At 36.4% G+C, this 24000-nt stretch overlaps 1 long non-coding RNA gene across 1 annotated transcript; it reads left to right on the plus strand.

The window, feature by feature from the left end:
- The first annotated feature begins 6517 nt into the window (after positions 1–6517).
- Positions 6518–19721, plus strand: LOC128247627 (uncharacterized). Its single transcript, XR_008264002.1, has 2 exons — positions 6518–7496; positions 19294–19721. It is a non-coding gene; the product is annotated as an uncharacterized LOC128247627 (long non-coding RNA).
- Positions 19722–24000: the final 4279 nt, after the last annotated feature.

Raw genomic sequence — 24000 nt, forward strand, 5'->3', positions numbered from 1 at the left:
TTTTGTTCCACCAGGGTTTGTAGGACGTCCTCGTCGAGCTCAACAGATCTTCCAGGACGAGGCTCATCTTCAATGCTGTAATTTCCAGCTCGGATTTCTGGAACCACCGTTGACACTATCTTACGCTTATTGTCCGACCCCTATATACAATATAGCTTTGAAAAACATATAAGTTAAAATCGAACTGCACTCTAAGAATAAGCCCAAGGTAAATTACTACCTGCTTTTTATAGCAAGTTGATGCAGGTGGTTTATCCCGTCCCCCCGCCAACTTTTAGATTTAAAATATTTAAAATATATATATACAAACGCACACATATCACTCCGTCGGTTAATCCAATCAAAAAACACCCTGGTCATGAAATTAACATGCAAGTGGCTGAGTACTCCACAGACTAGTGTACCCTTAACCTAGTTCTCAGGGAGATTCAGCGTGACGCAGAATGTGACATGGCTGGCCCTTTGAAATACAGGTACTACTGATTTTTTGCTAACAAAGTAGATTGGAGCAACGTGAAATAAAATCTCATGCTCGAGGACACAAGGCGCCGCCAGAAATCGAACTCACGACGTCATAATTGGGAACCGAATACTCTAACCTCTGAGCCGTGCTCATATATATGTATATATATATATATATATATATATATATATATATATATATATATATATATACATATATATATATACATATATATATATATATATATATATATATATATATATATATATATATATATATATATATATATATATATATATATATATATATGCTTATATATACATATGTATACATATATATACATATATATACATATATATATGTAAATATACATATATATATATATATATATATATATATATATATATATATATATATATATATATAAATATATATATATACATATATATATATGTATATATATACATATATATAGGTACACACACACACACATACACACACACACACACACACACACACACACACACACACACACACATATATATATATATATATATATATACAGGGTGCGATGAATAAGCTGTCGTCTAAATTACGCAAGAATCAAAATAACACTGACATCTCATTTTAATAGGTATATTTACCAAAATTACATTAAAATATCTCGAAATACTAAAGAATAAATTTATTCAAAAAAATCGTCATTGGCATCAACCACGGCTCCAGGCGTCTTCGGAATCTCCTGCAACTCATCTGGACGGTCTCCTTGTTTAAGTTGGTGAATGCTGCCATAATCTTTGCCTTCAGTTCATCTTTGGTGTCACAAGGTTGTAATCTGTGGAGTTAGGTGGTCAGATGTTAGGGGTGGTGTGGTTGCAGAAATTGTCTGACAGCCATGACTGAGCTCTCCAGCTTGTGTGGCATGGTGCAGAGTCCTGTTGCTAGACATTGGGTCTTCCAGCGGCCACCCTCTTGATCCAGGGCAGCACTACTTCCTCCAGGCACTTGATGTTGGCTTCCGTATTGAGTGTGAGACCGTGTGGGGAGATGAATCGAGGCATAATGTCATCATTAGTGATCACTCCAAACACCATGATGTATGTATATATATATATATGTGTGTACACATATATACATATATATGTATGTACGTATATATATATATATATATATATATATATATATATATATATATATATATATAATAGAGTTATTAATATTTCTAAGTCTCTCTAAAGGAGACTACGGCAGCGGTACTGGAAATTAATAGTTATCGCCAAGCCAACATGGCAGTCCCAAAATTAGGACGAAAGATGCCGTGAATTAGCTCCAAGAAGCCATCGCCTCTAGCTAGCTATGTGACACACGAAACCTGTGTCCTTTATAACCTTCGAACAGGGGAGGTCAGCAGTGTCCCCCTGCTGGTTTGGCATCTGCAGACTAGACTAGTTTCAGGGTGTTGCCCCTTGTCAATGCAGAGCAGCCAAGCCTTAGCCAGGCGGCGCTGCTGACTATCTGCTCGAAGGTTATTTATCTAATTTCAGTGGAATCTATCCACTGGTTTTCAGAAATAGAGTTATTAATATTTCTAAGTCTCTCTAAAGGAGACTACGGCAGCGGTACTGGAAATTAATAGTTATCGCCAAGCCAACATGGCAGTCCCAAAATTAGGACGAAAGCTGCCGTGAATTGCTCCAAGAAGCCATCGCCTCTAGCTAGCTATGTGACACACGAAACCTGTGTCCTTTATAACCTTCGAACAGGGGAGGTCAGCAGTGTCCCCCTGCTGGTTTGGCATCTGCAGACTAGACTAGTTTCAGGGTGTTGCCCCTTGTCAATGCAGAGCAGCCAAGCCTTAGCCAGGCGGCGCTGCTGACTATCTGCTCGAAGGTTATTTATCTAATTTCAGTGGAATCTATCCACTGGTTTTCAGAAATAGAGTTATTAATATTTCTAAGTCTCTCTAAAGGAGACTACGGCAGCGGTACTGGAAATTAATAGTTATCGCCAAGCCAACATGGCAGTCCCAAAATTAGGACGAAAGCTGCCGTGTACATATATATATATATATATATATATATATATATATATATATATGTATGTATATATATGTATGTATATGGACGTATGTATGTTTGTATATATATATATATTTACATATACATATACATATATATCATCTATACATATATATATATATATATACACATACACACAGAGACATATATATATACATATATATATATATATATATATATATATATATATATATATATATATATATATATATATATATATATATATATATATATATACACCTCCCATTAGGTAACACTCATTGCAGGTGTATATATACAAATAGACGAGTCGGTCACGCAACGCTAATTTTTCTGTCGAGGTGAGATGGACGTGGGCGGTGAAGCAACGGCAACATCAAGAACAAAAAAGTTTCGCGTGTGCGTGTGTGAAAGAGGTAGGGGTGGGTATAAATAAGTAAATGAAGCAGGAGGGACAGGATGTTGGTCGGGGGTTTGCTGGTGGTGGCTTGTACCTTTACTATGTATAATGAAGCAGAGCAAGTGACTCAGGGCCAGCCACACCTGTTTGATTCTCTGCCAAAACCTTGCTTTCGTTGCTTCTTGTAGTTATTAACTTTTTGTTTTAATTCATGATTGCATTTGTGTCTGTGCATGTGTTCGTGCGTGCGTGCATGTGTGTGTGTGAGCGTGTGTGTGTGTTTGCGTTATGGTGTGTGTACCTCATGCATAAATTGATTTGCATACATTTTATAGAAGTGCTTATAGTTGATTACAGTTGTGTCTGCATGTCACACACACACGCATACACATACAATATGTCTTGTATATACAGTGTTTATGAATATGAAAGAGAGAGAGAGAGAGAGAGAGTGAGATGTGTGTATATGTACACACATATATAAATATATACATACATACAGTTCTATATATGTATATATATATATATATATACAAACAGTTCTTATTATATATATATATATATATATATATATATATATATATATATATATATATATATATATATATATATATATATATATATATATGTATGCATGTATGTATGAACCTCGTGGGCATCGGTACCATTTTCCTCTTTCTCCGTTCTTCCATTCTCCGAACTTTCCATCTTTCCGACGAAGGGCTACGCCCGAAACGTCATACACTCTCTCTTTCCTTTCCTGAGCGTCCAATAATACTATCCATATCACGTCCTCACTTTGTTGTTTTTTTGTTTTTTTGTTATTGTGTTTTTGAACTATATATATATATATATATATATATATATATATATATATATATATATTATCCGAATTTTGTAATAATGAAGTGTTAGTTAACATGTATATTATATATATATATATACACACACACGGAGTGGCTGTCTGGTAAGTAGCTTGCTTACCAACGAAAGAGTTCCGGGTTCAGTCCGACTGCGTGACATCTTGTGCAAGTAAGTGCCTTCTATTATAGCCTCGGGCCGACCAAAGCCTTGTGAGTCCATTTGGTAGGCGGTAACTGAAAGAAGCGCGTCATATATATATATATATATATATATATATATATATATATATATATATATATATATATATATACATATGTGTGTATGTATGTATGTGCGTTTGTGTGTACGTATGTATGTGTGTTTGTGTGTCTGTGTTTGTCCCCCCACCATCGCTTAACAACCGATGCTGGTGTGTTTATATCCCCTTAACATAACGGTTCGGCAAAAGAGACCGATAGAATAATTATTAGGCTTACAAAGAATAAGTCCTGGAGGCGATTTCTTCGACTAAAACACTTGCCTGTAACCTAGCGGTTCAGCAAAAAGGACTGATAGAATAAGTACTAGGCTTACAAAGAATAAGTTCTGGGGGTTGATTTGATCGACTAAAGGCGGTGCTCCAGCATGGCCGCAGTCAAATGACTGAAACAAATAAAATAATACATATATCTTCCGTTTGTGTGTGTTGTGTGTGTGTGTGTGTGTGTGTGTGTGTGTGTGTGTGTGTGTGTGTGTGTGTGTGTGTGTGTGTGTCTGCACGTTTTTGTGTTCAACTGTGCGACACCTATCGTCGCTAGTAACAAAGGATTGTTGTAGTTTGTTGTTAATACAATATTTGAAGAGTAACAACGGCACCAGCAGCTGCAAGCAACAGCAGCAGCAGCAGCAGCAGCAGCAGCAGAAGCAGCAACAACAGGAGCAGTATTAAACAGCAACAATACCAGCAACAACAGCTGTAACAACAGCATGAATAGAAGTAACGACAGCAACAAGTTCTTTGGACATGCGGGCTTCTGTGTTGTAGCTCCAGCTGCTAGAAATAACAGCTAAATCTCATTCGAATCACACCTTATTTCATAAAAAAAAAAGTTCATTGAACACATATACATATATATATATATATATATATATATATATATATATATATATATATATATATATATATATATATGTATATATATATATATATATATATATATATATATATATATATATATATATATATATATATATATATATGTGTGTGTGTGTGTGTGTGTGTGTGTGTGTGTACATGTAGTGTACATGTGTGTGTGTGTAGTACATGATTGACTAAAATTATAGAAAGAAATTCTTTGTAATTTCTTTATTTGCGTTGATATCCTCCTGGGGTTAAAAAACCGCAGTAGAATCCGCTTGAACGGACACCATGTTAAAGTGGCTACGAATATTACTTCTTTATCATTAATTTCTCAAAAAATTGCTGTTATTTGCAAAACTGGCATTAAAAACTACCGCTGGATACAGTGCCGGATTTAGCACAAATGACGCCCTATGCTAGTTAAATTATGAGACCCTTATTTGAGTGGGGGGAGGGTGACTTACTTGGGGGCCTCTTTCTTATGAGAGCCCTTGCTTGACCCCTTTATGTTAAAAATTAACGTGTAAAGGTGTTCACATCATTAATTTCATTTTTATAACTTTTAGGAAAAACATTTGAACGTTTGACATTTGAAAAATTCATCGTAAAAATTTCAGGAGCAGGAAGATGTCCACCCGACTCCTAGTCAACGGGTCCTGTGCTTAAGCACACCTAAGCACAGTGGTAAATCCGGCGCTGGTTGTGTAGAGTGTTCAATAAAATTGAAACCAGTGTGTCAAACGGAAAAGATCCGACAACGATGACGGCAGCGACGACAACCTCCGACCATCCTGATCCAACATCGAGAGCTTCTAAATGAGAAGCTCTCAACCACTTTTTATCGATGAACCCCTTTGATCACTATTTTATTCTGGTGGACCCCCGTAGCACTCGAACAAGGTTTATAGAACCTTCTTTCAAAATTGCTATTTTGTTTTCCACACATTAACTTGTGTAGTTTGAACTTGGTAAAATGTTAGAGAAAGAAGCCTAGCAATAAAAGAAACCTTGCAATAAATAAAAATGCAGACATCTAAAGCAAAATGTATTCAGGGCCCTTAAAATACTACTTTGGATCTCTAATTCACCATATTGTTGCATGGACCCCACAAAATCTTATATGGACTCTCAAGGGCCATATGGACCCCGGTTGAGAACCACTACTCTAAATGGTTGACTAGACTTGTTAGATAACAAGCCAAACCTTCTAAACTTTGCACCCATAATGTAGACATGACTATTCCGTTGACAAAAGACGGGGCGGGGCGCTGAAGGCTGAAGTGCTTTGATTGTATCTTTTATCTTTTATTTCTTTCAAGTATTAGACTGCGGCCATGCTGGAGCACGGCCTTGAAGAGTTTTTAGTCGAATGAATCGATCACAGTGCATATTTTGTTTTAAGCCTAGTACTTATTCTATCAGTTTCTTTGTGCCAAACCGCTAAGTTACGGGGATGTAAACACTAACACCAGGTGACAAGTGGAGGAGTGAGGGAGGGCTGAAACACACACGCGCGTGCGACAGGGTTCTTTCAGTTTCCGTCAAACAAATCCACTCAGAATACTTTGGTCTGCCTGAGGCTATAGTAGAAGGTACTTGTCCAAGTTGCCACGTAATGCGACTGAACCCATTGTTGTTAGTGATGATGAAGATGAGGTTGAGAATAGTATTGAGGATTAGACTGAAGAGGATAACGATGACGACGACGATGACGATGTAGACGACGACAACGACGATGATGATGATGCATCTATTATGTTTGATGTAGATCAACGGCAAGAGTGGACTGGTCAGTACCGTCTGCGCTACACCTTGTGGATACGGGGTAAAGATGCGAGAGAAGAAATTGCCGTCTGCCTGAAGATGTCTGGAAATAAAAGAATAGAAAGAAAGATAAAGCAGTAAGTTAGGAAGAAGTGAGAAGAAGGAATGAAATAAAGAATAAAAATGCAAAAGGAAGGAAGGAAGAGAGGGGAGAAGAAAGGAAAAGACGAAAGAAAGAAGAATGATGAAATGATTTCAGATGAAACGCCTTTTATTACAGGTCTCCTTGATAGGATCTGACCTGGGACCAAGCAGCATCGGGTCTTTTCGGTTTAAATACTCTTGTTCTGATTTAATGGAAAATTTTTTGCACAGATGTAGTTTTTCAAGAGAGTTACATAAACCACAACCATATTTTTGGAGAAATTTATAATAAAATAGTTACGAACTTTTAAAAGCTGGAAATTTTCGTAACTTTAATCAATAAGATCCATACGTTTCTTCATTATACGCCATCGCAGTGTTATGGAAAACGCCATGTTTGTTTTCTTTTGTTTTGGAGACGCGGCGTTAGTTTGAGAAATTAAATACTAAAAGCGTCATAAAACTTTTAGAGATGAAAAATATTTAATGAAAGAAAATGAAACAAAGTTCGCAATGAAATTTTATGATAAACAACAACGTTTAACTAAACCAACTCTTAAACCCAAGATGGTTTCAATCGGTTGCTATGGAAACATATACAAATAACATCATCTGTTGGATGAGATGTCAAGAATAGATAAATATGACTGATTAAAACTATAAAAAAAAATTCAGTCTTTAAAGGTTTGTAACTTTTTTTATCATTAATTCCTCAAATAATTGTTGTTATTTGTGTAACTAGTATTAAAAACATGTGTTGGAATCCTTAATAAAATTGGAGCCAGCGTATCAAACAGAAAAGACCTGACAACAACGACAACAGCGATAACAACCTCCAATCATCCTGATCCAAGTCAGGGATTCTCAACCATTTTTTTAATCTATGGACCCCTTTGATTACTGTTTTATTCTGGTGGATCCCCATAGATACTCGATGTTTAAAAACTAGTTTTATAGAAACTTTTTTTTTAATTCCTATTTTGTTTTTCACACATTAACTTATGTAGGTTGAACGATGTAAAATATCAGAGAAAAAAAAAAACTATTGTTTTTTTTGCAATACATCTAAAGCAAATTTTTTTCCAGGACCCTTAAAATATATTGTGGGTCCCTAATTTACTGTTTTGTTGTGTTGACCCCCTCCCCCTCCCTCCTAAAAAATCATATATGGATACTCAGAGGCCATACGGACCCCCATTGAGAACCACTGCTCTAAATATTTGACTGGTCCTGTTAGATAAAAGACCAAATCTTCAATTCATACCCACATTAAATAATGTAGTCATGAGTACTCTTTGGACAAAAGACGGGACTCAAAAGGCTGCTGTAACTTTGTATATCTAAATCAGTGTTTTTCGACGATTTTTTTATTATCTATAGACCCTTTTGATTCCTATTTTATTTGGACGTACCATCTTAGCCATCCGTTGTTTAAAAAAAAATCATATTTTTATAATTAGATATATTTAAAGAACTGTATAAAATTCGTTAAACAATTTCATGTATTGCAGAAGTATACCCAATTTAAAATCTTATATGGACCCCAAGAGTTATATGGACTCCGGTTGAAAACCACTGGTCAAACTGGTCATGGGTGACCTGGTACTCTACGACATTAATTTGGTGAATCTCAAAAGGGAGTGAATTTACCACCGAGGTTAAACTTACTTTCAGTTGAGATTTACATAGCGGAAGATAAATATAATGTTTGATCATATAAATGGACAAAGTTCGTGAAGAAATATTTTTAGAACATTACACATCTTGCTGTCATATATATATAGCGACGCAGTAGCGACGGGTGACAATTGCAAAGCTTGTTTATTATATACTTTACTAGTATTTAGTCAATATTTTTGCATGAGAGTAAGGGAGTAAATGACATGGCGAAAAGCATTAAGTGGAGAGCTAAATGACAAAAGAGAGTAAGAACATCACGACTAACTGAAATGTGTTTATATCCTTAGTGTATTAGACAAGGATAGAACTTAGTTATGTTACCATGGTAAGCACCATGGCAACAACGACCACTTCCTGCTCGGTTTCTTGTAGCTGGAAAAGTGGAACACCGTTGTCTGTCTGGTTTATTTGTCAATCTAGCTCTGCGGACACACATACACACTAATCAACTCAACAATACGCACACAAAGACACACGCATACATACACGTGTATATTTGCCTAGTAAAACACGTGGATTAGTGTATAATAATTCACTTGATCCAAATCTTCCGGTGAGTGAATTTAAAACTCCAGACGAGGAAATCAATTCATCTCGAGCATTTAAAAGGAAATAGATATAAACTCAAACAGCTGCGATGTCCAGTAGTTGTGATTTGATAGAGTTTAGTAGCACAAACGCAAAAAAGATAAATGAAAGGGGAATTTAGTAAACTCTGTGGAAAGCCGCATTTGTTGAAAGTTCTGTGATCATTCGGTTTTTGAAACTAATATTTTGACATTAGAGAAAAAAAAACAACTCATTATGACGAAATGACTGAATGGAGACATTGAAACGTTATAATTTATCTCGTGACCTCCTTCATTTTTTTTTCCTTTCTCTCTCTCTCTGCTACTGTCTTTCTTTTCATTGCTATTATTATTTTAAGTATGTGTATTCTAACTGCATTACTAACTCTACTCGCAATCCTGATCACCGGATGATGATGATGATGATGATGATGATGATGATGATGATGATGATGATGATGATGATGGTGATGATGGTATGGTGATGATGATGATGATGATGGTGATGATGATGGTGATGATGGTATGGTGATGATGATGATAATGATGATGATGATGATGATGATGATGATGATGATGATGATGATGATGATGATGGTGATGATGGTATGGTGATGATGATGATGATGATGATGATGATGATGATGATGATGATGGTTGTGGTGGTGGTGGTGGTGGTGGTGGTGGTGGTGGTGGTGGTGGTGGTGGTGGTGATGATGATATGTGTGTGTGTTTGTGTTTGTGTAAATGTATATGTGCTTGCATAAAATTTTTATGTTTTTATGTATGTTTATGGATGTATGTATAATTTCTCTTATATAGCCCTTTTATATATGGCATTAACGGTTTCATCTTCTAGTTTTTTTGTGATAGAGGAACGCATTAGGCCTTCCAATTTGATACCACTTCCTGGTCCACGCTTGCCTTTAATGAAGTTTATTCTCTTTACAAGCATAATCCAACGAGGGGTTATTGTAATCTTACTGCGAACCAACAACCCCCTATCTTTTTCCTAAGCGTCTAAAACTAAAATTAAATCCTCTGAATTCTTCCTTCTCTTCTCCAGTATCCATGAATTCCGGTCCGACCTTAAACTCACGTGTCACCCGTTACTAGCATGGAAACCATACGTCCTATTTCTCTCTGAAGCACAATTCTCTTAACCCCTATTTATAGTCCATCTCTGTTGACCAGGCTAGACTTTATAATCAGATTTCGCTCCGAAAACAGTATTTAGGTATTTGTACATTCACCCTTTCACCCCTCCTCCGCCACTAACTACTCTCATCTGGATGTCAGTAATAAAGACTGACAGTTACTCTGGCTTAAAGTATCCCTTCCTCACTCCTCCGAAAATATTTGATATCTCCCACCCCCTGCACTCCGGCCAAAAACTATTCGATCATATCTCTTTCTCTGTAGCGAGAACATCGATGTCACTTTAGCTTCTTTAACGTTATCATACGCGATGACTTTACCGCTCACGACTTTTCGTAGCTCTCATCCCATACTAATTTCGCCCGCGTAGAATCCTTAACTCTGTACATCAATTAGTTTCACCCTCCACGCACGTCCCTTATTCACACACAGAAACTCTAAATACATTTGATCTCTTTCTCTTCCCCAACTCCAACCGCTATCAAACCGCCATCGTCTCTATACCGTTCGTGCGTTATCACAACTACCCATCACATACTAAATATAAAACACATCAGTCTGTCTGATTCTATGTCGCTGACTGATCGCAGTCATAAGCAAAGCAAAATGATTGAAACCTTCCTCTGAGTCGTGTTCGTCCACATCTCACATACAATCAAAACATGCGGCTCAAAGTCAGTCAGTATTTAAGACAAAATTCAGATTAAGAAAACAGTCAAGTAAAGAACTTGGTTACATCTGGAGAAAATCACTCCTACAAACTGAATGGCTTTTACACAACAACTCATACAAGACCATCATTTGTACATCCAACAAACTGAATGCTTTCTTGCGCTGCCAAACTGCATTCGAGTTTTTTCATCCCTTGCCAAAAAGATCTTCACAAACTTCATGGAACGCTTCATTCCTTCACTTCTTAACCATATAGTGTCTACACTTTAGACTTAGCATTAACCAAGTATTCCAAATCCTTTCTTCCTAGATAGAACCTTGTTCTTCTAGAATTCTCCGCCCTGAATATCTTCCCCGCAGCCGTCGACTTGTAAATGTACAAAAGAAAAATATTCACCATGTTTGCTTCATCGGTTTAAGAAGCCCTGTGTGGTCCAAGGACATAGCTCTTTACTCCACCAACCTCGTTCCTTCTGGGTTTTTTTTTTACCTACTATACAGCATGTATATATGTCAGTGTACGTGCTCATTGTATGTATGTATGTATGTATGTATGTATGTATGTATGTATGTATGTATGTATGTGTGTATGTACATATGTATGTATGTATGTATGTATGTATGTCTCTTCTATTTTTTTAATTATTAAAATCTTCCACTGAAGATGGAGCCGGTTTCCAACAAAGATACAAGGCTCTATCTTTGGAATGTATGTATCTATGTATGTAGAGTTGCACATGAGTAGATACACACTTACGTACACACACGCGCACGCGCGCACATGCACACAGAAACACATACACACACACAGATACGCACATACACACATCCATCTGCTTGTTTCTGAATCTACACCTCTGCCTCTTTATATATTTATTAGTCTTGCCTGTCTATCCGAGAGCGAGGAGCAAACGGGAAAGAGAGAGAGAGAGAGAGAAACTGTGAGACAGAGAGACAGAGACAGAGATGGCTAAGAGGAAGTCTGATAGAAAGAATGGGAGGGTTCGAGGTTGAAAATAAATGAGGAAGAGAGAATAGCGGAAAGCACAGTAAAATAGATGAGGAAGAGAGAGGGGGGGAGAGAGAGAGAGAGAGAGAGAGAGAGAGAGAGAGAGAGAGAGAGAGAGAGAAAGAGGTAGGAGAAGAAACAATTGTGGGCGGGTAAAAGTAAGAAATATAGGGAAGGGAAAATAAGCGAAAAAAAAACAAACATAAATCAAGAAAGAAAATAAAAAGAGTAAAAGGGAAGGAGAACGGAAGGAAGACGTGTGACTGTTGCTAATGAGATAGTCTGTTAGACAACCACAATGTTACTGAGGTCTGTATCAGGTGAACACATTGTGTTGCTGCTGCTGGCGGAATTACGTTGATATTGCAATTACGTGGTAATTAACAGTAGACCCTTTATCTTCATAATTATTACGATGACATATTCGTAAATCTGTGTTTGTTCATACGCACAGACACACACGTATGTATGTATGTATGTATGGGTTTCTATATTTACTAGTTGTTTACATGAACAAAAATACAGTACCCGATATTAAGATAGAGTAGAATATATACGATATATTCCGTTAAAGATAATATTCATCGTTACTTCAAGTGTCAAACAATCTTCTGACGATAAACAAAACCGTTCTCTGGGGGGAAAAAAGAAAGAAAATGCATAAATAAAAGTGTACTGTATGGCATACTGTATTTAAATGTTGTATGTAGTGTAATGCGTGAAGAACTCAATCAAAAATAATAATAATAATAAAAATAAAATAAGAAAAAATTACATGAAAGATAAATATTTCAAAAGAACGTTTTCCTAACATTCGTATCCATTCAGCACAAAAGAAACATCTACTGCACTGTAAAATATATGTGGAACCTGAAAGACATCGGCAAATTCGGGGCAAAAGCTCAGCTATAGAAATCACAACCTTCTACAATAATGGATTCAAATGCTTTCTCTGTTAGTCTGAAAAGTCTTGGCACTCCGTCGGTTACGACGACGAGGGTCCCTGTTAATTCGATCAATGGAACAGCCTGATCGTGAAATTAGTGTGCAAGTGGTTGAGTACTGCACAGACACGCGTACCCTTAACGTAGTTCTCAGGGAGATTCAGCGTGATACAGGATGTGACAAAGATGGCACTTTGAAGTACGGATACTACTCAATTTTACCAGCTGGGTGAACTGGAGCAATGTGAAATAAATTGTCTTGCTCAAGGACACAGCGCACCGCCGGGAATCGAACTCACCGCCTTACGCTAGTGAGCCGAAAACCCCTAACTACTAAGCCACATGCTTGAAAAGTACAATATACTGATTCATCAACATAATTTGTTAAACTCAGCGTTAGAATTCGTCACTTCTTGTCCTGATAAGAGGAAATATATTTTAAGATTTATCTCCCTTGTGTGTCACGATAGAGCAGAAGGCCAGCAAATTCGAGAGTGGGGAGGTTTGTTGATTACATTGACTCCGGTGCTCGACTGGTGTCGACCCAGAAAGAAAGAAAAGCAAAGTCGACTTCGGTAGTATTTGAATTCAGAACGTAAAAAGCCGGAACAAATACCGCGAAGCATTTTCTCGACGCCCTAACGATTCGGTCAGCTTGCTACCTTTATATATTACGCAATTATATATAATGCAGTAATAAATTTATAATTTATGTAGATTGTTACTCTGCAGCTTTTTACACATATTCTTGGAACATATATTCTCGGACTATAATTAGGTATATTCTCCAAGCACACCCTCTTTTATAGCTACAGATGGTTTTTCTGTAACCGATTTCATGCTCGAAAAACATGAAATGAATTCATGTTAGGAGCAATAAGACGATTGCCAAAAGGAACGGACACTAGAAAATAAAATCATGTCATGCACATTAAGGTAATTATACATTCATATTAAATATATCTTCACCGGACACGAACGTACTTTTCGAGTAATGGTAGCAGTAAAATTAAATATGAATATATTTCATGGTTATTAAGCTCTCTGCTATCATCTCTCTTACATGAAAAAGACATTTTGGTTAGGTTTGTGAGATATTCATTCCTATTATTAATATAATGTTCATATCTCTAAGTTGATTTTTAATCGATTTTTTTAATGCTAACTTCGATTACACTGTATAACACGATTTTTGTCTTTGCGTAGCTGCTGTTATTTCCTATTTGCTTACCCATAGAAAGTATGTAAAATGTCTAATATTTCCATCAAACTTTGCCTTTGTTATATTTATTCAAACCCCACAAAATCTTTCTCGACACATGAATATGATATGATGCTCTCCAACTATTCCTGCTCACGATCAGAGATGCACATATTGTCTGCCACTAAGGGACATGCTCAAGTGGTTAAGGTCAAACAACTGACAAGCAAATCTGTGGTATTTTTCTTTTCTTTCTTTTTTATTGAGCAGAATACTTGCTAAAACGATATTTCTGCTTCAGTAACTCAGCGCTGAATCTGTCTGAAATGTAATGGAAAATAGGTCAGTTTCAAAGCATTGATGTCCAGGTGACAAACGCAAAGTTTGAAGGGAATAGTAGTCACTTCCTTTGATTTCTTGATAGAAGCAAATAGGAAATAGCACTTTCTGATCAAAGACGAAAAAAAAAATACGATTAAAATCTTGTCACATATTAGAGCTCATGAAGACACAGTCATACACACATATACACGCATACTTACATACGTATATGCATATATATATATATATATATATATATATATATATATATATATATATATATATATATGCCTATCTCTCTATCTATCTACCTATATATATATATATATATATATATATATATATATATATATATATATATATTATGGCGCCAACTTCGAGTAGTGTTGCGGCGGTAGTAGAAAAGATTGGTAGCAAGGATAGTGGTGAAGGTGGTGACAGTTGTGGTGGTATTAAGATTTATTGGGGGCGGTGTATAGATGATTTTGTGGTAATGCTTATAGAAACCAGTGCGTGAGAATTAGTGGTATGAAGTTATTAGAGGACACTTAGTAGGAAGGATCTGGGTTTACGAGAGCTTAACGTGGGAATTAGACCCATAAAAGTCGTTTAGCAAGAGGTTTAATTCAGTTCCGTTAACATACAGTTGCCACCTTTCATTGGCAACGTCTTCAGATTCGGGCATTAAAAACAAAACCCCGTTCGTGCTTATCTCCCTTGATGAAAACCTGGCATATGACACAAGTAGATGGCAGAGATTAATTCTTCTCTGATGAAGCTGTAGAAATAATTATTTCTGATTTTAGCACAATGCCAGCAATTTTGAAGGGAAGGGTTTAGTTGATGCTAGCGATCTCAATACTTGACTTGTACTTTATTTCATCGATCCTGAAAGGATGAATTGTAAAGTCAAGTATGGTGTCAATGAGAACCCAAAGAGCTAACGAGAGGCCCATGTATATATGACGGTGCCTCGCTCTAAAGAAATGAATAAATAAAAAAGGCCCTTTGAATTTTCAGAGGACCCGGCGTGGCTCGTGGGGCTTAAAAGCAGTCATGTGCTACTTTGCTAAATTTTTCTCAGAGGCACTGCACTCACACCCATATGAAACATGAAACAGTAATAATACTGAGTACTATATACATTACTTAGAATACATTCAATGCAACAGTAAAAAATATTATCACGAAACGAAACAAATAGCCCTCGTAACCATGATACACAGAGCTATCTTCTTTTGTGTAATGAATACACGTGGTAACAATAAAACTACCTGGAAAGAGCAAAAGGCGAAGTTGACCTCGGCGAGATTTGTACTCAGAGCTCAGAAAGTGAGGCCAAATGCCGCGTGGTTTCTCATCCAATGCTGTAACGACTCAGCCAATTTGCTGTTTATTTAGTCTCAAGTAGTAAAAGCCGTGCCTTAGTGGTTAAAATATTCAGCTCTCGATCGTAAGGTCGTGGGTTCGATTCCCGACGGCACGTTGTGCCCTTGAGCAAGACACTTTATTTCACGTTGCTCCAATCCATTCAGATGTCAAAATTGAGTAGTACCTATATTGCAAAGGGCCAGCCTTGTCATATTTTGTGTCACGCTGAATCTCCCTGAGAACTATGTCAAGGATACGCACGTCTGTAGAGTTCGCAGCCACTTGCACGTTAATTTCACGAGCAGGCAGTTTTGTTGATCGGATCAAGTGGAACCCTCGACGTCATAACCGACTGAGTGCAACTTTTGGTCCCGGGTCAGTCATGACCGAGCAGAGCTGCAAATCAAAGGCGTACAAGTCATGATCAACTCGCATTTTTTAAAAATTTCGTTTCGGAAGAAGTGTATCCCAGACTAGTTAATCCAATGTCTTTTTTAAGAAGGTAGGTTAAACGTGGTTTGAGGGAAATTTGGACGCTATTTATAACTGGTCGGACGATCGCAGGGAGACTCTCGTTGGCTCACATAGATATATATAGCCATGAGTGTTTGCTTATCAGGAGGCTGGCCTTTTGTGTATGTTTTTCAGAATGCGTGTTTATGTGTGTGTGTGCACACGCGCCTGCGCGAACGCGTGATTGAAGTGAGACAAACTTCAAGCATCCAGTGTACAGGCTTCCAGTGTACAGGCTATCCAGTGTACGGGCTTCAGCCTTGCTCGATGTAACTCCCAAACCTTCCAATTCAGTGATCACAATACGATGCAATGTTGTCATTGGTCAATCATTTTCTTATTTTCATGGTGGTGACCACCTAAGAGCCACTTCAGGCATTATTTCTAGCAGTATCACGAGCATGTTGCTTACCTTAGCTCTAAACTGCTAAAATGATTTCCCATAAAAAGAGCCTATAGTCTTATTTTTTGTATATGTAACCATAACAAATTATGTTTGTGTCGCTATACACGTACCAATACATGCAATTCATTATTAAAGTAATTGTTATAAATGCAGCAGAAATTTTTCATAAATTCACAGGAGAAAGATTTATGAATCCACTTTCATACTAGAGATATTCAAATCTTTGTTTACTTATTTACCAACTGTTGCAGTTTGCCAGGAAATAATGAATCAGCCATCGGCTTCAGATGAATGAATAAGGCAAATTCGTATCATCTGATTGGACAATAACAGTGTAGAAAAACTCCACTGACTCCCCTGTATGATGAATCTAACTGGTTTTTATTATCAAATTTTTATGAATTACTAATCTGCTGCACTCTTTCTCCCTAGCTGCACACTCTCCCCTCCCCTGCCCTATCTTCCGCTCACAAACACGCTTTCTCTCTCATACGTGTGTGTGTGTGTGTGTGTGTGTGTGTGTGTGTGTGTGTGTGTGTGTGTGTGTGTGTGTGTGTGTGTGTGTGTGTACCCGGATAGCAAGTCAAAAGGAGTGGCCGGCGCTTATAACATAAGAAATATTGGCAAACTCTGGAAATAATCGTGCTGACGGTATGAGTCATGTCTGATGAGTCGGTTGTGAGATGAAGATAACGTTGATATACGTTATCGTCAGGTCGAATCCTAGCGAATCTTACATATAAAAAGTTATCGGCAAAATATGGAAAATGAAGTTGCATATTATTCAACATATCAAAAAAATAGTTACTTAATTTCTCCCCCTCTCTCTCTCTCTCTCTCTCTCTCTCTCTCTCTCTCTCTCTCTCTCTCTCTCTCTCTCTCTTTCCCTCTCCCTCTCTTTCTCTCTCTCTCTCTTTTTCTCTTCTGTGTGTTTTATTTTTATCTTCCCTCTCTTCGTTCCTCTCCATATTTCTTTAGAAAGTGTCTATGTGTGTGTGTGTGTGTGTGTGTGTGTGTGTGTGCGTGTGTGTGTGTGTGTGTGTATAATTAATCTAAAAAAGAGGAAAAACACAACAAGAAAAAACAACAACGCGAGGAGGTGGTACATGCAAAGTATTTGCAGACGCTCAGAGAAGGAAAGAAAAGTAGTTTTACGTTTCCAGCAAAACTCTTTGTTAGAAGCAGGAGGCGGGGGAAAGTCCAAGAGAAAAGGAAGACGTATAAATACGTATAGAAATATATATATATATATATATATATATATATATATATATATATATATATATATATATATATACATACATACATACACACACATACAAATAGATAGAGAGAGAGAGAGAGAGAGAGAGAGAGAGAGAGAAAGACAGATAGATAGATAGATTTGATGATGCAAACAGGGAAACAGTACACAAAATATGAACATATGTTTTTTAGTAATATTTAGAACCAACAGAGTGACTCAAGTACCGAGATGGTCTCAAGTGCAAGCTAAAGATTCCCAAAATGTCCGATGCATTTCCCTGCATACCCGGTATATCAGGACGACGTTCTATAAACATACACACGTGCATGCGTGCCCATACACACACACATGCACACACACAAATACACACACACGCACAAACGCGCGCGCGCACACGCACACACACATATATATACACGCGAGCACACACGCATCCACGCACAGACACACACGCGCATGCGCACACATATAAATTAGCATATAAATGTACTTTATTCGCGATTTCTAAGCTCACACTCACAGACACAGTATGATCGGATGGTTGACAAGTTCTCTTCACAACCATAAGGTCCCGATTCGATCCTACTGCATGGCATCTTGGGCAAATTTCATCATGAATAGCTTTGTTAATGAAATTGTATAGAAGACCGTCAGATGGATTGCACCTGTAATTCAAAAGGTACACTCCTGTCACACAGTGAGTCATACTGATTCTGCTTGGTAATTATGATAAGGACACTCATCGTTGTGGAAGGTTCTGCTACTTAAAAGCTAATTAAGCGAGGCAGGTAACTCAGTTAATCAAACAACTAAATCCTCATCGTCGAACGACGGAAATCCACCATGAGCACTATCTATCTATCTATCTATCTATCTATCTATCTATCTATCTATCTATCTGCCTGCCTGCCTGTCTGTCTGTTTGTCTGTCTGTCTCTGTCTGTCTGTCTGTCTGTCTGTCTGTCTGTCTGTCTGCCTACCTGTCTGTCTGTCTGTCTGTCTGTATGTATGTCTGTCTGTCTGTCTGACTGTCTGTCCGACTGTCTGTCTGCCTGCCTGCCTATCCGTCTGAATGTCTGTTGGTCTGTCTATATAACTATCTATCTATCTATCTGTCTGTCTGTCTGTCTGTCTGTCTGTTGACCTATCTTTTTAACTATTTATCTCTCTGCCTCTTTCATAGACAAACAAACAGACAGGCAGACAGATAGACAGATGAATAAGATAGATAGATAGATAGATAGATAGATAGATAGATAGATAGATAGATAGATAGAGACAGACAGACAGACAGACAGACAGACAGACAGATAGTTCTATCAGTCTATTTATCTGTCTGCTTGTCTATCAGTCTGTCTGCTGTCTCTTAATTTGACCCTATTATTTTTTAGTATTTGCTTCATTAACCAAGGAGGAACGAAATAGAATTTCATACCAGAAATATTGTAGCGAATGAACTTGAGACACGTCAAATTTAAAATGCATCTACATATGTCAGTTTTAATTCAACGCAAGTTAAAGTTATTGTGTCATTTGAACTAAGGAAGCAACAAACATTTACAAATATCAAACAAGTATCATCACCAAAAATAACGTCTGCATCAGAGAGGATTGATACTAGGGCAGTAAAGGCAGAAACTGCCTTCAAAATTCCCAGTAAAACAGAGTCCTCTAAAGATATCCGGAAAGTGCATTGGCATGGTATGTTACATCTCTGAGGTTAAAAAAAAAAAGAATCCTCAGATATGCACAACTAGGGTGAGGTTGGCGGAGCATCAGATCAATTCATATTATAATAAAAGCTATGTTCTTCACCACATCCGCTCGTGTCCGTCACGCGTTATTTCTATGATCTCATAAAACAAAACATTATTTTTTGTAGAATTTGAAAAATATTCTGTTATGATGTCATTTCAATCATGATTTTCCAATACAGAAAATGAAAGGAAGGTATTATTATATTTGATATATTTTCATTTGCTCTGTTTCATTTGAAAATTTCGATCCATTTCTATTATGACGTAATAATTTGCCGATTTCCCTTGTACGTATGCATGCGGTTAATAATTTTCAAGTAATTTATTTGGAGAAAAGAAATAAAAAGAAAGCAATTTTTTTTCCATTTATTCATTGAATTCACATACGTAACGTAAAGAAAAATCAGTTTTGTTTCATTCTTTGGTCATAATTCTTTTTTCTTCACATGCCACCGAAAAAATGGCCATATGCAAGTGAAAGATCAAGGACAGGGAGACTGGAAGGGTTAGAAAGGCAATAAAAATAGCGATAGATTTACTAAAGCTCTCAATCAGTAAAACAGTTGATTCTACTGCAAACTTATTTTTTGATCTATTTATACAATTTGAGGCTACATATTTTTGAGATGAGCAAACAATTTTACAAAACTTTCTTCTCATTAAAATGGACAGTTCTATTGGTCTTAAGGTAATTTATTACTTTCCACTTAAATATTCACTGATAAACAACAATTGTTGGAATTTAAATAGAAAAAAGTGGAAATGTTAAATATTATGAATAAAAATAACTCATTGAAACTTATCATTTATCACTTTGTTTATGTATGAGAATGCTTTGGCTAAGATATTTCACCGAAATGTTACGTTAATACTGTGGATATAATTGTTAGGCAAAACAATCCTTCTGACATTCATCTGCCATAGTTGTTACTAGTATACACTCACAAATTCACAAACGTGAAAGCCTTTATGTAGCTACGCAACCTGCTAGAAATAGCAGCTAAATCTTCTTTAGCTGCTATTCAGCCAGAATGATACATAACGGTGAAAATAGAACCTTGCCTTGGAATGATGTTTATGGAGAACTCATGTTAGAAAATGTTAATATTGTTCAATGTATGTATATTCTGTCTAAAATAAAAAATATTTTTTTAAATGAAGTCTTTACTTAATATTGAAATATATTTTTTAAGAGTTCATTGTGGAAAACAACCTAATAGAATACATTTGAAAATGGAGTCTTTAGTTAATATTAAAAGGTAATTTAAGAGTTCACTGAGGAAAACAGCCTAATAAAATATTTTCCAAAATGAAGTCTTTAGTTAATTTCAAAAGGTAATTTATTGAGTTCACGGAGGAAAACAGCCTAAATTTCAATCGTTTACCCGATTATAAAGCGCCTAATATAACATCTAATCTTTTTTTTTTTTTTTAATGAAAATAATAATAACTTTCTAATTCTTTTTCAGACTTTTTTCCATTTAAACTGATTATATCTTATATTAAAAGTCGTATTTTAAATCCGCAAACAATTTCAGTTAAAATTTTGACCTTTTGCCATTGACAAAGCGAATAGTATCGAACTATCGAACTAGTGCTCCTAATGTGTGAGAATTGAAACACAAGAAAGTCCGCCTAGCATCTCTAAACGGAGAAAGCTTTACCCTGGCCACAGACGTCGGAAAGCAATCAGTCATGCTTTGAAAGGCTTTGAAAGGGAAAAATAATATGGTAAAGATAACCGAAAAGGAGGAAAATGGCTTGGTTAAAAGGTTATTGAACATGTTAAACATATATCTCAATACAACAGAAACATTCGCTTGATAAGGGACAGAGGATGGGTCTGTTTGAACAAAGCAAATTATTGCCTATATAGGTATATTAGAAAAAATGTTACAGCTACATGTTTTTATCATGCTTGATTTATGATGGAGAAAGGTCCATTCGAGCAAGATTCGAAACTATGAGAAAATATTACAGTTCTGGCGTCCTGCTATTCATACTAAGTAATGTACCTGATTTTCTTCCTAATTCAAGGGATATATTTTGAGTTTACAGGCGGCAGTACACAATCAAGATTTGGTATCGTTGACTTCTATCCATCCGATCTTTCAGGTGTAGTTTTCGCTCATCCCATTCCTGAACGAGACTAACTACTATGTTCATAACCTCAAGCACATTAACTGGATTTTTGGCTCAGTATAAATTAATTCTAATTAATGGTATTTTCCTTTTGCTGCTTTATACACCTTCAGTATAGTGTCGACGCCTCGTTTTCCGAGATGTTTGACGCTATGACAGTCATGTTGTCCGTGGATACAAAATTCACTCTCTTGTATTTTATCATAATGCTTTCAGGTAAGGACACTGTGTAATAAATTGGTTGGAGGATTTAAGAAGAGAAACCGCAATGAAAGTATCGCCCAATTTAACAAATCTTGTTAAAGTGAAAAACAAAAAAGACGGAAACCAATAAAATAATGGGTCTAGTGTGTTGCAGAACAGAAAACAATGCCAAACAATACAGCATGAGTTTTTTTTAGCAAAGTGATATGTGTGTGTGTGTGTGTGTGTGTGTGTGTGTGTGTGTGTGTGTGTGTGTGTGTGTGTGTGTGTGTGTGTGTGTGTGTGTGTGTGATGATGGCCGCTGTTTAATGATTGAAACAAGTAAAAGATGGCATATACATATATACAATCTTTTACTTGTTTCTGTCATTACACTGCGTCCATGCTATATAGATATATGTATGTGTATATGTATGTATGTATGTATGTATATATATATATATATATATATATATATATATATATATATATATATATATATATATATATATATATATATATATATATATATATACATACATACATACATACATATACACATACATATATCTATATACACATACATATATCTATATATACACATACATATATCTATATATATATATATATATATATATAGTCATAATACAGTCGAAGAAAAGATGCACTTCATGTTCGTTAAGAAATTCTAAGTAAATGAAAAAGTGTACGATCATGCTGAAACTGGTATAGGAAATAACTACTGTAAGATCCTTGAGATTTTTCTATACAACTTGTGCATATAATAGAATCACGGAAACCAGATGTGATCATTAGAAAGAAAAAAAAATCCATGCCCAGATAATATATTTTACTATTTCACATTAAATGGCAGAGTGAAAGGGAAAGAAACACTAAAGTCTGGAAAGTGTTTGGGCTGGTCAGAGAATTAGCAAAAGTCTGAGACATACTAATGAAAGTTATTTCTGTTGTCATAAGAATGCAGTAGTATTCTTATAACAGGAACAATAGTACCTCTAGAGATCGAAAGAGGATTCAATTGATAATGTATCGATAAGCTGATCAGTAATCGAAACTGTAATTTTTTGCCAATCAATGTAAAAAAGAAAAATAATTTCCCATTTTGCCAATGGAAGACGTTTTTCGAATTATTTAATTTTAAGAATTTAATAATTTAAATTTTTTTCGCTGCTTTCGTGGATTTCCATGACTCTGTCGCCATCTAATTCCATTATTATGAATTTGAATTGAGAACTTGAGTCAAAGTGAATCTTTCATTAGCTGAATACACAACCATGGATGCCACTCCTATGGATGCGTTGCAGTTACTCTCTTGAGAGCTTGGTGATCCTGACCGTTGATCTAGGATTCCTCCGCTCAGCGTCAATGGAAGAAGCATCGTTGGCTCAGTTGAGCTCTTCCGCTACCTCTTCACGATCAGCCATGCTGCAGTCCCATGACTTCGCCGTATTCCTGGCAGGGTGGCTGAACAGAAGTCATGTCTTACCAAAGAGCAGCAGTAACTATGCAGTTGGTGTTAAACAGTGGCGTGCGAGACCTGTGGACCGCACCTGACGGCTACTTAAAAGCGTTTACTGTAGTCAAAGGTATGTTACATTTACGAAGAGGATGTTAAAATGTGTCACTGGTGTTGAAATACAGCGTCCACAAGAAAGAACCACTTAACATTCTCTTGACTTGCTCTCACTTTTCGTCTTGTCACTCATATTGTATCAACCACATCCCATCCCTGAGCCACGGTCCTTTGGAATTCCATGCATACATACATACATACATACACGTGAGATGAAGTGTTTGCTCAAGAACACAAGCCATCACTCGGCCAAGGAATTGAAACCACGATATCGTGATGGTTAGTTCAACACCCTAACCACTAGGTCATGCGCCACACATATAATATATATATATATACACACACACACATATATATATGTGTATGTATGTATGTATATATATATATATATATATATATATATATATATATATATATATATA

This window comes from Octopus bimaculoides, chromosome 4 (assembly GCF_046866305.1).
Source record: "Octopus bimaculoides isolate indiv1 chromosome 4, ASM4686630v1, whole genome shotgun sequence".
NCBI lineage: Eukaryota > Metazoa > Mollusca > Cephalopoda > Octopoda > Octopodidae > Octopus > Octopus bimaculoides.